This window comes from Dermacentor variabilis, chromosome 9 (assembly GCF_050947875.1).
Source record: "Dermacentor variabilis isolate Ectoservices chromosome 9, ASM5094787v1, whole genome shotgun sequence".
NCBI classification, from domain to species: domain Eukaryota; kingdom Metazoa; phylum Arthropoda; class Arachnida; order Ixodida; family Ixodidae; genus Dermacentor; species Dermacentor variabilis.
In genome coordinates this window covers 8,772,198-8,785,971 of record NC_134576.1, presented here as the reverse complement: position 1 = coordinate 8,785,971, position 13,774 = coordinate 8,772,198, and the positions used below count along the sequence as shown (strand labels likewise).

Genomic DNA, 13,774 nt, shown 5'->3' with positions numbered 1-13,774 from the left:
GAAACGCCACCGCGGTAGCTCAATTGGTAGAGCATCGCACGCGAAATGCGAAGGTTGTGGGTTCGGCTCCCACCTGCGGCAAGTTGTTTTTTCATCCACTTTAATTTCCACTAATTTATCGTTCCTTTATTTCATTTATTCAGCACAAGTAATTTCCCCTATGTTGTCTTGGTGTCAGTGTTTGTTGGCTTCTCATGATATGACTAATAAAAATCGGGCCCCTCGGTTAACCCCCTTTCTTCTCGTTTATTACATAACGAGGGTCTCGAATCCGGCAACATTGATGCCTTCAGGTAGCATATGTAGGTTTATTGACCAGTTGCCTTCACCCAAAAAGATCACGTTCTCGTGACGCCTGCGGCAACGACGTTCCACGTCCGCCGCCAAGGTCTATGAGTGGTGGCGCTGGCTAACACTCCCAGGGTTCTACTAGTACACATAAATACCCAAGAAAGTGGATGGGGAAACGCCGCCGCGGTAGCTCAATTGGTAGAGCATCGCACGCGAAATGCGAAGGTTGTGGGTTCGGCTCCCACCTGCGGCAAGTTGTTTTTTCATCCACTTTAATTTCCACTAATTTATCGTTCCTTTATTTTATTTATTCAGCACAAGTAATTTCCCCTATGTTGTCTTGGTGTCAGTGTTTGTTGGCTTCTCATGATATGACTAATAAAAATCGGGCCCCTCGGTTAACCCCCTTTCTTCTCGTTTATTACATAACGAGGGTCTCGAATCCGGCAACATTGATGCCTTCAGGCAGCATATGTGGGTTTATTGACCAGTTGCCTTCACCCAAAAAGATCACATTCTCGTGACGCCTGCGGCAAAAACGACGTTCCATGTCCGCCGCCAAGGTCTATGAGTGGTGGCGCTGGCTAACACTCCCAGGGTTCTACTAGTACACATAAATACCCAAGAAAGTGGATGCGGAAACGCCGCCGCGGTAGCTCAATTGGTAGAGCATCGCACGCGAAATGCGAAGGTTGTGGGTTCGGCTCCCACCTGCGGCAAGTTGTTTTTTCATCCACTTTAATTTCTACTAATTTATCGTTCCTTTATTTCATTTATTCAGCACAAGTAATTTCCCCTATGTTGTCTTGGTGTCAGTGTTTGTTGGCTTCTCATGATATGACTAATAAAAATCGGGCCCCTCGGTTAACCCCCTTTCTTCTCGTTTTATTTCCTGTAGACACAACACTTTTGGATTGTGTTTTTGGATAAGTTCTTGCACGTCATCAAGGTTCCTAAGAAGACCTCTGACGTTTCATTAAATTATTGGTGTATCCGTGTTGGAAGTAAATAGGTGCTGTGTATACGGAAACAGTAGTACAGTGCAGTCCACTTATAACGATACCACATATAACGATATATCGGTTATAACGATGGGTCGACATGACAGTGTCATTTTATGCATTAGGTCTATGGGGAAAAAAACCATTTATAACGACAGGTTATTCACCGCATATCGGATATAACGATCAAAATATTGCCGCCCAGATGGCTTTTCCCGTGCCAAACAATCGTAACATTTGCGTTGCTTAGTTCCCTGAAACGAACGATGTCGAGACGAGGCGATGTTTACATCCGTAAGTTCGTATCTGCCACCATTACCACGCTGCGCGTCCCGCGCCGCCCGCGCACCGGAGGGTACTTGAGTAGGCGCAGCGCGCCACAAGGTGGCGCTAGCTGCTTCATGCGCGTCGGCCACAGTTGCTCCGAAAGAGAGAGAGAAAAAAAAAAGCAACAAGCAAAGCGGCGCGGTGGCGCCCGTCCCGCACTCAGTCTCTCTCTCTCGCGATAGAAGGCTGACGCCACCGAAGCAGCTTGCAGCCAACGTGACCAACGGTACAACCCAGTTCGAAGATGGCGCCGACAAAGCGTAAAGCTGTGTCGCTTGACACAAAGATGGATATTTTGCAGGACTCTCAACGTGGCTTCAAGGTGAGCATCCTCGTGAAGAAGCATGAGCTCGCCCAGTCGACGATATCAACCATCTTGAAAACCGGGAGCACCGCGATTGTGAAGGCAGGAGCTATCAGCGGCCATGCCGATCAGCGGAAAAGGGTTAGAGACCCTTTGTACGCCGATGTTGAAGAGGCGCTTTACCAATGGTTCATCTCAACCCGCGCGCATAATGTGCCTATTAGTGGGCCAATACTTGCCACCAAAGCGAAAAACTTCGCTTTTCTTCTGGGACGGCCAAATTTTGAGCCTGGGGGAGGCTGGATTCAGCGCTTTAAAGAGCGGCACGGAATCGTTTACAAAAACGTGGTAGGGGAAGCGGCGTCTTTGGACACAGAGGCAAAGCAGCAGTGGCTGCAGACAAAGCTGCCCAGCGTGCTGGAGCGCTACGCGGAGAAGGACATATATAATTGCGACGAAACTGCTTTGTTTTTTCAAATGTTGCCGTCGAAGACTCACGCTCTTAAAGGAGATCGATGCCCCGGCGGGAAGCACTAGAAACTTAGGGTGACCATGTTGCTGTGCGTTAGCATGGACGGGAGCCATCGTCTCAAGCCTTTCATGATCGGGCGATCAAAGAAGCCAACGTGCTTTAAGAATCAGCACATCCCGGTCCGCTATCGCAGCAACAAGAAGGCGTGGATGACCCGCGACCTGTTCGAAGAATGGCTGCTCGAGTTCGACAGTTTAATTGAAGGCCAAGGAAGAAAAGTAGTGTTGCTACTTGACAACTGTAGCGCACACAGCGTTAACCCGAAGCTAACATCTGTAGAACTGATGTTTCTGCCTCCGAATACTACGGCAGGCTTTCAGCCGTTGGACGCCGGCGTGATCGCCAACTTTAAAGTCCTGTATCGGCGGCGCATGCTGGAGTGGCTAATTTTAGCCACTGACCGCGCAGCTCCTGGAACGTCGGGTCATGCAGACGGGGCCCCTGACCTGAAGATCAGCCTTTTGAAAGCCGTGCGCTTTGCTTACGGTGCATGGTATGAAGTAAAGCAGTCAACCATATACAACTGCTTCAAAAAGGCGGGCTTTGTGCGTCAGGACGAACTTCCCCAACCCACTGAGACCAACACGGTGGAAGCCGCTGACATAACCGAGCTCTGGGAGCTCGTTCCTACTGGTGACACAGGTGGTGCGTCGATGGAGAGTTTTTGACTGCAGACAGTGCTGCCTCGTTCTGTGATGAGGTCACCGACGAGGCGATCGCCGAAGAAGTGCTGTCTCGACAGACGGCAAAGTTGTGCGACTGTGGTGACGGCAGCAGCGACAGTGACAACGAGATTGGCAGTGGCTCCTTGACCCCGACCACGATGTCCACGCAAAGTGCACTGTCGTCGATCGACTCCTTAATTGATTTTATGCATGCCAAAGGATTGCCGCCAGTGTTCGCGCAGCAGCTGGAATCCATGCACACGGCGGTTGTGAAGCTGAAGCTGCCGCAAAAGCAGATTTTGGACTATTTCGGCACGCCTAACGCTTGGCACGGTCATTGGCGCTAGAAATAAAGTTTGTTTTTCACAGCCTACTTTCTACATCATCTATTCTTTAGAGCAAGTAGCGAATTCGAGTTCGGAGCTGCAAAGGTATGTTCCGCGTTTTTTAAAAAAATTTTTTTATAACCAGTCCAGATATAGCGATCATCGGTTATAACGATCATATTTTTCGTCTTTCTCGATATCGTTATAAGTGGACTGCACTGTAATAATTACAGAGATTTCAGAGATTAGGTTCCAGAGCTCTTTCGAGGCCCTGTAACCGGGGTTTTGCTCTTTTTGAAGCGTTCGAGGGAACCTCGCCGCTCCTTAGGTGCTTGGTGCGCCTTGAGGATAGGTGTAGTGTCCACTGCCTCTTGTGAGGCGCCGGACACGTGCTCTTGCGAGCGAGAAGTTTCCCGGGAGAGTCCCGCCTTGGAGGGCAAGACCCCTGCGCCCACCAGCCCGGAGGTCGATGGGGCTCCCTGAGGGATTTGGCTGCGTCGGCTGTTGCCAGCGCTGGAAGAGGCCGGGGGGTTGGGGCAGTCTCAGCTGCGCCCACCTTCGGGTTTGATACTCCCTTCTGCTCGGTTGGTGGAGCAGCACTAGCTGTGACCACCGTGGGGGCAGATGGCGTAACTGCCGACTCACTGCTTGTGGGTCGGACAGCCGCCGGAGGCCGTTGTGACGCTGCCCCCTGACGCGCCACTTCGGCAAAGCTTTTCTTTGGCAGGTATGCTACCCGCCTTCGTGCCTCTTTGAACGATATATTCTCTTTTACTTTTATCGTTACGATTTCTTTTTCCTTGTTCCAGGAGGGGCACGACCGCGAGTACGCGGCGTGATCCCCGTCACAGTTTACACAGTGGAGAGAGTTCTTACAAGCTTCAGTGGCGTGTTCAAGGGCACTACATTTCGCACATGTTTGGCGGCCCCAGTAGCTCTGCGAACTGTGGCCGAAACGCTGGCATTTGAAACATCTTAGGGGATTTGGCACATATGGTCTGACACGGAGCTTGATGTACCCCGCCTCTACAGACTCGGGCAGAATACTTGAACCAAATGTGAGTATTAGGTGCTTCGTTTGAATTTCTTTTCCATCCCTTCTCATCTTAATTCTTCTCACATCGACAACATTCTGATCACTGAAGCCCTCCAGGAGCTCAGCCTCTGTCAGCTGGAGCAAATCGTCATCCGAGACAAGGCCGCGGGTGGTGTTGAGAGTGCGGTGTGGAGTTACTGTCAGTGGAACATCTCCACATGATACTAGACTGGTCAACTTTTCGTATTGTTTCTGATCATGGAGCTCTAAAAGGAAATCACCACTTGCCAGCCTTGATACCTTGTAGCCTGGGCCAAGGACATCAGTTAAGGACTTGGAAACTAGAAAAGGGAAAATGTTTCGTACTTGTTTATCGGATTTTTCTGAGTGGATCACATGGTAACGTGGGAAGTTTGGTCTTTGACGTCTAAGGAACTGGAAATCTTCATCGGTGCGCCCTCTTTTGTGAGGGCAATCAGGAAGTGGAGGGAAGGAGCTAGCTATAAAGGAATTGAATTTTCGGCACTAACGCCAGCCACCCACCATGGAGCCCTACAAGGGGGCGCTAAAGGGACTGTATGTACAGGTCCTGTAAACGCCAGCTGTACGTCATCACTATAACCAAATATGAAATAACCTAGGTTGGCTATTCACACAAGGTTAACCCTTGCTGCCTGGAAAATTGGAAGTAAAAAGAAGCCAGGAGAAGACAGGAAAGATGAAAAGTCAGAGCAAGACGAAGGCTGGAGGGAGAGAGAGACAGGAAAAGGCAACTACCAATTTCCCCCGGATGGGTCAGTCCGGGGGTGCTGTCTACGTGAAGCAGAGGCCAAAGAGGTGTGTTGCCTCCGCCGGGGGGCCATAAAGGTCCGAACACCTGGCATCGGCTCAACCTCCAGGATCCCCCTTTCCCCAGACACGGCTAAGCTGCGCACGGCTACACGCGGGAGGGTCCAACCCTCTTGTGCTCGGGTACGTGGTGTCGAAACACACCAAACGCCTGCTGACGCAGACGTCCCTGCGGGGGACGTCAGCTGACAAGGCACTCAAACAAGTTCAAAAGGCATTTCCTGTCCCTGCCCCATGTTGCACCTATAAGAGGCTTTAAAGTTCACTGTTTTCAGGAACTTACCGTATTTACACGATTAAGTCGACTCGAATGTAAGTCGACCCCCCCATATCGCGTGTGACAGGGAAAAAAAAACAAGAAGATGGTACCTGAGGGCGCATTTGATAACCAAAATTTATTAGTAGCTGACATGGTCACTGGACTACTAGTGTTCGCTAGTGCTGCCATTGTCGTTGCTGCTACGGTCCCACAGCTCGTCGTTGTCCAGCAAAATTCCCCATTTGGCAAACGACCGCATCACAACACCTTGTGGAACAGCAGCCCACGCCGAATGCACCCAACCACACGCAGCCGTCAGGGAGGCTCTTTTGACAGGTCCGGTTGGCGTAAGTTTGCAGTCTTCTGCCGCCAGACACTCGTATTCACGGCGGAGCAGGTCCTTAAAAGGCGAAGACCGAGCTTGTTTCGCGACCATGTCGCACTTCCCCTGGCAGGGATTGATCACGCACTTTAGTGATGTATTCCGCAAGCTTGTACTACAGCTCTGGAAAGCGTCCAGACTTCGGCACGTGGGAAATTCCTCCCTTGCTGTCACAGGTGAAAATTTCGCTATGCTGCAGTCGCCACTCTCGCACCACCTGTTCACAAACATCGAACTTGCGGCCTGCTGCGCAGTGATTTGTTTCTTCAGCGTAAAGGATGGCAGCCCTCTTGAACGCTGCTGTGAACGAGTGCCGAATTATTAGTGGACCTGGAGCACTCATGACAACTGAGGAACCATAGAAGTAGCACGTGTCCAGTAGTCAAATCGAACGCATGAAACTAAATAGCTACAGGGGAAGAGAAACCCGCAAGCTGCAAGTGGTGTCTGCTCTTCCATGAACTACCGATACTCCCCACCAGCGCCGTCGTTCTGAGGGTGTCGCCGCGAATGGAGCAGCAGCGCTTCCATCAACTATCGACACCCCCCCATGAGTGTTGCGTGCACTGTAAAACTCTCAAAAATGTTGAAAAACCCTTCCGAAAAGCAAACAAACAAGTGGGATAGCGAAAAGCTACGGGTAGGGCTATAGAGCAAACATAGAATTGTAACTACGTTGTAGCTCCTGATGGTCTCACTTTTTTGGCGGTGCCATGTTTTGGTTTCAACTGTAAGTCGACCCCCCCACTTCAGATTCTCAAATTAAAAAAATAGGTCGACTTACAATCATGTAAATACGGTAGCCTTCAAGTATTTGCCATGCGGAACGAATGTGAATTTTGAGTCCAATCTGATGCCGAGAAACTTGTGCTCAGCACTGAAAAGTTGTGTGCTGCCAGAGAGCTCAATAGTAGTATTCCTCTCTTATTTGTGAAAAGAATGCACATACTTTTCTATGGGCTCAACTGAAAACCGTTTTCATCAGCCCATTTAGCCACTTTCTTCAAGCCATGCCGGACATGTCATTGGTAGATAGAAAAGTTGCACGATTTAAAACCGATCTGCACATCATCTACACATACAGAGGAGAACATTGTTTTTGGCATAGCTGTGCGCAGAGAATTCATTTTCACAACAGAGTGGAATCTCGTTGATACGATTCTGCTTAATAAGTTTTTGGGGATAACATGCTTTTTTTCTTGTTTTTCCAACGACTGCGAGAGACGACATGCACTGCGTGTATGTCGTCACTCACAGTTCTTGATCTTTGCGCTGTATGTCGTTTTTATCATGAATTACCAACTACCCCAATAACCACCCGAGTCCCATAGGAGCAATGGAATTTCATATAGTTATTGTGATCGCGTTTTCACCTGAAATTGGATAATACAACTGCAAAAGTGGGCTTTTACTGCTTTTTTTAAAATTCGCAGGTTTATACTCCAGTGTACTAGCTTAAATAACAATGCAATGACCTACCAACAACTAGTTATGCCCCAGCCACTCTGGAGGGAAAACGCAAGCTGCCGCCGGTAGTGGTGGTGGTCAAACGCTGCTGCTGCTGCTGCAGTGCGGCCACGCCGACTGGCGGTGCTCAGCTGAGTGGGGAAATGGTGCGGCTTCTTGTTTTAAGGGGGGACGTGGCCCTGAAACTCAACTTCCTCATTTCTTCATGGATTTTGATGAAAATTGGCACAAACGTTTAGAATGTCTCCCTGATGCTTCCCTAAAAGTTTCAGAGTGATATCTTGAGAACATTTTGTTCAATTTAATTGAGCAGAATTTTTCTCCCTCTAACTTTCTGGAGAACTTCCTGGGGAACTTAAAAAATGTGATGGAAGGTTTGTTAACTATTGACTGCATAGCTAAATGCGTGCTGAAGGTCATGACATTCTTGCTTCTTTTTTTCACAACACAAGTTTTTGGATTGTCACTTTTCACGTAACCTTTGCATTAAAGCACACTTTCGGGGTAGACGAATAGCCATATCGTAAACTTACAAAGGGTCAACATAAGAAAGCGAGAATGTCCCGACCTGCACTGTAGCCCAAGGAACGTGACCAAAAAAAAAAAAAAAAGAGTAAAAATATGCTACACAGTATCAAGAAATCAGCTCCAGAAACTGAGCAGAAAGGCAAAACAACAGTTTTGAGAAAACAGCTCTCGAAGTTTCACCTTCTCTTCAGTTCTCTAAAGGGCACCAAATTTGTAGTCGTTGGGGTGTTTTGTATTGTGGGGGGCTTCTTGTGCATGCGGCCTCTGGTCTGGTGTGCCTTCGTTCCACCCCCTCTTTTTGTATGGCATTCTTTGCTGCTGTTCTACAAAGAGCATGGTGCCTGGGTTTCAAACAAAGTGAGGTGCAGAACTCTGTGCGAGTATGAATATAGTTCCAGTGTTGTACCTGCGCGAAATGCTTAGGCGAGGGTCTGAGAAGCTTGCGCATGATGTGCTTGATCGCTGCGTCGAATACTTCCTAGGTGCGAATTGCTTAGCCGTGTGTCTGAAGATTTCGTGTGTGGTGCGATTCGTCAAGAATTCTGAAACACTGAGTGCTGAAAGGCTTAGCCGCATGTCCGAGGATTCCATGCGTGAATCTTAGTTGTGAAATCTGCGTCGCCGATGCTTAGCCGCGAGTCTGCAACGTCCACAAGCATAGAGATTGGCCACGATAGTGGGATGTTCGTGTAGCGCTGGCTTTGACACGTCGAGATTACGGCGAGTGGAGAGGTCCAGACTCGCGAGGTGCAAAGAGCCGAGCAGACGCGAACGCCGGACCAATCACGAACCGCGCTAGAGTCACATGGCGGGCGCGGCCAATCGCAGACTCCAGCACGACCTTTAAACATTTGCTTTTTGTGTGCTTGTTTCTGTATGGAGGAGATAGCTGAAGCGGCAAATTTGAAGACGGAGAAAAGCGCTTTCCTATGAGAACAAGATGGCGGCGTTCGGTCGCGCCGTTCCGGAGATATTGTGGCTTGAAAAACGCTGTTCTTTCTTGATTTCCGTGAGATTTTTTGCCACTTTGGCTGATAAAACGAATTTTTTAAAGCACTTCTAAGTGGTTTACAGTGATGATATCTGGGTATCAGAGAGAAAAAGGGCAATTGAAACTGAAAATGTAATTTTCAAAAAATTGATCTTTTGTAAATTTTTCATGATGCGAAAGGCGCGTCCCCCCTTAAAGAAGTTCATAACAGGGATGAATCATTACGAAAGTGCGAACTAAAGGTAGGAGAACTGGTGCGAAGGAAAAGGAGTAGGACAGTGGTGGAGTTCATAAAGAAGAATAACCTATTATACTGGAAGTGTATGTGTTCGGTAGGGAAGTACTACAGTTAATGGTCCCGAAGGAGTTGAGGGACACGGTACTGAAGATAGGGCATGGTAGTCACAAAGGAGTAAAGGATACATTAGAAAGGATCACAAAAGAGTTCTTTTGGATCGTGGTGCAGAGTGATGTGAAACAGTATGTGAAATCATGTGATATATGCCAAAAGAAAGTGGCGAAATGCGTAAAAAACTACGAAGAGAGAAAGGAGATAGAAAGGGGGAAGAACGACGAGAAGACTAGACTTTGCACGGCGATTACCATAGACAAAGGCCACGGGGAAGTGCACACTTATTTTGGGGAGAAGACCTTGGGAGCAGAGAGGGTTAGGTTGAACGAAGCCATAGCGGCAACACAAGTACAGAAGTTAAGGAAGTTGATTCATAAATTCGAGGAAGTGTTTGCAGACCTCCCAGGGCGGACAGAAGTAGTGCGATGTGAGCTATAGTAGTAGTGGGGTGGATTTCATGAGTAGGGCGTTAGAGAGATGAAATGGTAAGAGTGTAACACGGACGATTAAGTGTACATGTGTAAAGTGGTGAGAACAATGAACTTGCAAACGTTGTGAACTAGTGTACATGTGTAAAGTGGTGAGAACAATGAACTCGCAAACGTTGTGAACTGTGCATGTCGTGAAACGTGTGTGACAGTGTGGCGATGTGTTGTAAGCCACGACAACGAAAGAAAAAGCACCCAAGTCACAGCGGGAGAGTCAAATTCGCCACCACGAAGACCGACAGAAGGCAGTGTTTAAAAAAAAAAAAAAGAAAACTCCACAAAAGGGGGCCTATGTCATATGTAAGAGGCATGGGGCACAAAAAGAAAAGAAGAGGACAATGTGCGCTGACCGGTCCGAACGGCACGAGCCTTCGGCGCATGACCCGAGGTGTGATAGGAGGAGAAGCGGCGCCAAGCTGGGATTATCGACGTGGCTCTGGGCCAAGAAGGTTGGAGAACCAGCTTCGCACTGGCGACAAGAGCCATAGAGGTTCAGACTGGCCCGTGGCGCTGTCTACCCAGGGTGTGGCCATCGACCTCGGCGACGTTTGAGCGAGGCTCCCTGGACCTTCTGCAGCCTCCCACGGCGCTGCCGGGTACTCCAGAAATTGTATCCCCCTTTTTCGGCAGACCAGCATGAACGGTAGTCCTGGGGCTTTTCGTCGGCACTCAGAGAGGTAGTGGCGGAGCCCAGCCGTAGGCCTAACCAGGGAGGCCGGAGTGCGACATCACCAACATAGTTCGGGACACCAACATCCGAGACAGAGGAGCTGGCTGGTCGATACCAAGGCAACAAAGCTTGCGAAGTCGGCAGGAGCACCGGACTTGGAGTTACGTGTGACAACGGAACTTTGTAAGAGCGTTCCTTTTTGTTAGCGTGCAACCATAGGCCAGGGTTGCCAAACTTCCGCAAGAAGCGTTAAGGACGCACATAGGCGAGGATAAGGACATTGTTTTGGCTATGAAAGTGTGGAGTTTTATTTTTTGCCAATTGAGTTCTGACTTTTCTTTATCGAGTTTTGACTTTTCTATTTCGAGTTTGGGTAAATTAAAATCTGTTTGCTGTGCTCGCCTGCGTCTCCCGACTCCATCTCTCCCAACATCCGCATGGCCTACTAGATCAGTGTGACACCTAGACGCGGGCTCGAGGAGTCTACACTTGATGTGCTTATTCGCGCAGTCCGAGGGGCCGATGCGCGAAATGCCTGATGCGGGGTCGAGGAGTAGACACTCGATGTATTAAGCCGCGCAGTCGGAGGCGCTGATGTGCGAAATGCCTCACACGTGCTCGAGGAGTCGACATTTGATGCACTTATTCGCGCAGTCCGAGGTGCTGACATGCAAAATTCCTAGACGTGAGCTCGAGGAGTCCACCCTCGATGTACTTAGTCGCGCAGTCGGAGGCGCCGATGCACAAAATGCTCAGGTGAGGGTCTGAGAAGTCCGTGCGTGATGTGCTCAATCGCCGAGTTAGAGACTCCCTATGCGCGAAATGCTTAGCCGCGAGTCCGAGGATTGCGTGCGTGATGTGCTTGGTCCCAAGTTTCGAAGCACCAAGTGCTCAAAGGTTTAGCCGCATGTCTGAGGATTCCGCGAGTGAATCTTGGTTGCGAAGTCTGCATCGCCAATGCTTGGAATGATTAGCCGCGAGTCTGAGATGTCTACAAGCATAGGGATCGGCCACGCTACTGTGATGTCCGCGTAGCACCTGTTTTGACATGTCGAGATTACGGTGAGTGGAGACGTCCAGACTTGCGAGATGCAAACAGCCGAGCAGACGATGCGAGCGCTGGACCAATGGTGAACTGTGCTGGAGTCATATGGTGGGCACGGCCAATCGCAGACTCCGGCATGACCTTCAATCATTTGCTTTTTGTTTGCTTGTTTCTGTATGGAGGAGACAGCTGAAGCAGTAAATTTGAAGACGGAGAAATGTGCTTTCTAAGACGAAGATGGTGGCGCTCGGTTGCGGCGTTTCGGAAATATTGTGGCTTGAAGAATGCTGTTCTTTCTTGATTTCCCCCAGATTTTTTGTCGCCTTGGTTGATAAAACAAATTTTTTAGAGCACTTCCACGTGGTTTACAGTGATGATATTCGGGAATCAGATAGAAAAAGAGTTATAGAAACTGAAAATGCGATTTTCAAAAAATCTATTTTTTTGCCATTTACTGGGATGCAAAACACGTGTCCCTCCTTAACTTCCAGAGGAACTTTTTTACGAACATTAAAAATAAGGAACTTCAGTGCACACTGTGGGGAACACCCGCCCCCATTTCCTCCCGCGTACTCGCGTCGACCCATTCGCATGTGGCGGACGGGTTGAGCCGGCGTAAACAAGGGAGAGAGGCACTACGCGCCCTCCCTTTCCCCGTCGCTCTCTTGACGCGCATACCCCTCTCCCCCCACGCGGCTCACGAGAAAGGGAACGTATCCGGCGGGCGAGGAGGACTTCCCCTCGCAAAAAGGTAAAAAGGCATAAAGGCGCGCCACCGGGAGAGACTTGCGCTCTGGGGACGCCGGACATCTGCTGCCTGGACGAAAGCACCTGCCGCAACCCGTGAGTGATCTCGTTTGTCTGAGCCACCCAGGCAACGAGGCAAGCCTATTTACTACTATTATTGAGAGGATGTCCCTCTGCGAGTGTTTGTTATTGCTAATAGCAATAAACATTTTACCGTTGACGTCGCTGGTTGCCTTATTCGTTCGAACCCGGCATAGCCGCGATTCCCGCGCTACGGGTTGGGAGTACCACGAAGCGACTGCGTGCGGCTAGATCCGGAGCTCGCCTTCAGCCCTAGCCGCACGCAGAGTGGAACCCCCACATTTGGAACTACCAACGTGGATTGAATTCGGCAACACGGCGAGTCTTCTGGTGTTGGCGCTAGGACTACCCACGTTTTAGCAAACAATGGCGGCTGGCTTGTCTGACCTCTCAGATTTGTTCATGTTGTCAAATGTAGCGACGCAAAGTCAGCAGCCAATTGCTAACGCGGCGGCAGCTGCTGAACAAACCAGCAGCTTTGGTTTTGAGTGTTTCACGTGGAACAGACAGGTTGGCGCAAATGCCACGTGGGCAGAGGTTAACCCTAATACGAGGCGTACCACGTCGAGCCCCTTGCCGCATCGCGGACACAGAGGCACACTTGCCACTAAATAACTTGACCCGGACAGCGGAGGCATCTGGCCCTTTGGGCGAGAGTTTGCCGTCTAGCGAGGCAATGCTGCAAAATGCGTTGCAAATCATGCAGAGCTTAGCCGGTGCCCTGCAAGGCACAATGCAGGCCTCGTCGCAGAGCGAGCGACCACGGATTAAGGTAGACATGCCTACCTACAGTGGGTACCACGATCGCACGAGTGCAAGTGAGTACCTCGACCGTCTGCTGTATTACCAGCAGGCAACCGGGCTTTCAGAAGCCGAACTAGTCGCGCGCGTGATCTCGGTTTCACTGACCGACCAGGCGGCTCGATGGTTCCGACTGACCGGACACCGATGCCGCACAGTAGAAGAGTTCCGCGCGAACTTCCGCGAAAAATTTCTTCCAGCCAATTACGAGTGGCGTTTGAGGAGAGAGCTGGAGCTTCGTACCCAGCATCCGGACGAGTCCCTGCTGGAATATATTCGAGCGATGGACGAACTTTATTGTCTCGCGAACACTCTCGCCACCGATGAAGAGAAAGTTGAGCGCGTCACACGGCAGGCGCACCCCACTTTCGCGGCCTATTTCAGAGGGTGTAGGTTTAGAGACCTAGACGAAGTCGCCGCCGAGGCGAAGCGCATCCAGGGAGACATTCTCGCGGCGCAAACATACCGTCCGCCTCCACCCGCAGCGCTGTCACTCGAGCCTCGCTGCGCATGGAACGGCGGCGCGATCACTTTCCACGTGTCGGCATCGTTCGCGGAGCAGCAGGTCCAGCGTAGTTGGGACCCGTACGTTGGGGCCCGTATGTTGGGACTCGTAGTTTGGACCCGTACGC

General features: G+C 50.1%; 1 protein-coding gene across 7 annotated transcripts in view; it reads right to left on the bottom strand.

Annotated features, from left to right (window-relative positions):
- The window catches only part of LOC142558600 (uncharacterized), a 473,120-nt gene that overhangs the window by 87,109 nt on the left and 372,237 nt on the right, over positions 1 to 13,774 (bottom strand). The gene's annotated exons all lie outside the window — the stretch shown is intronic.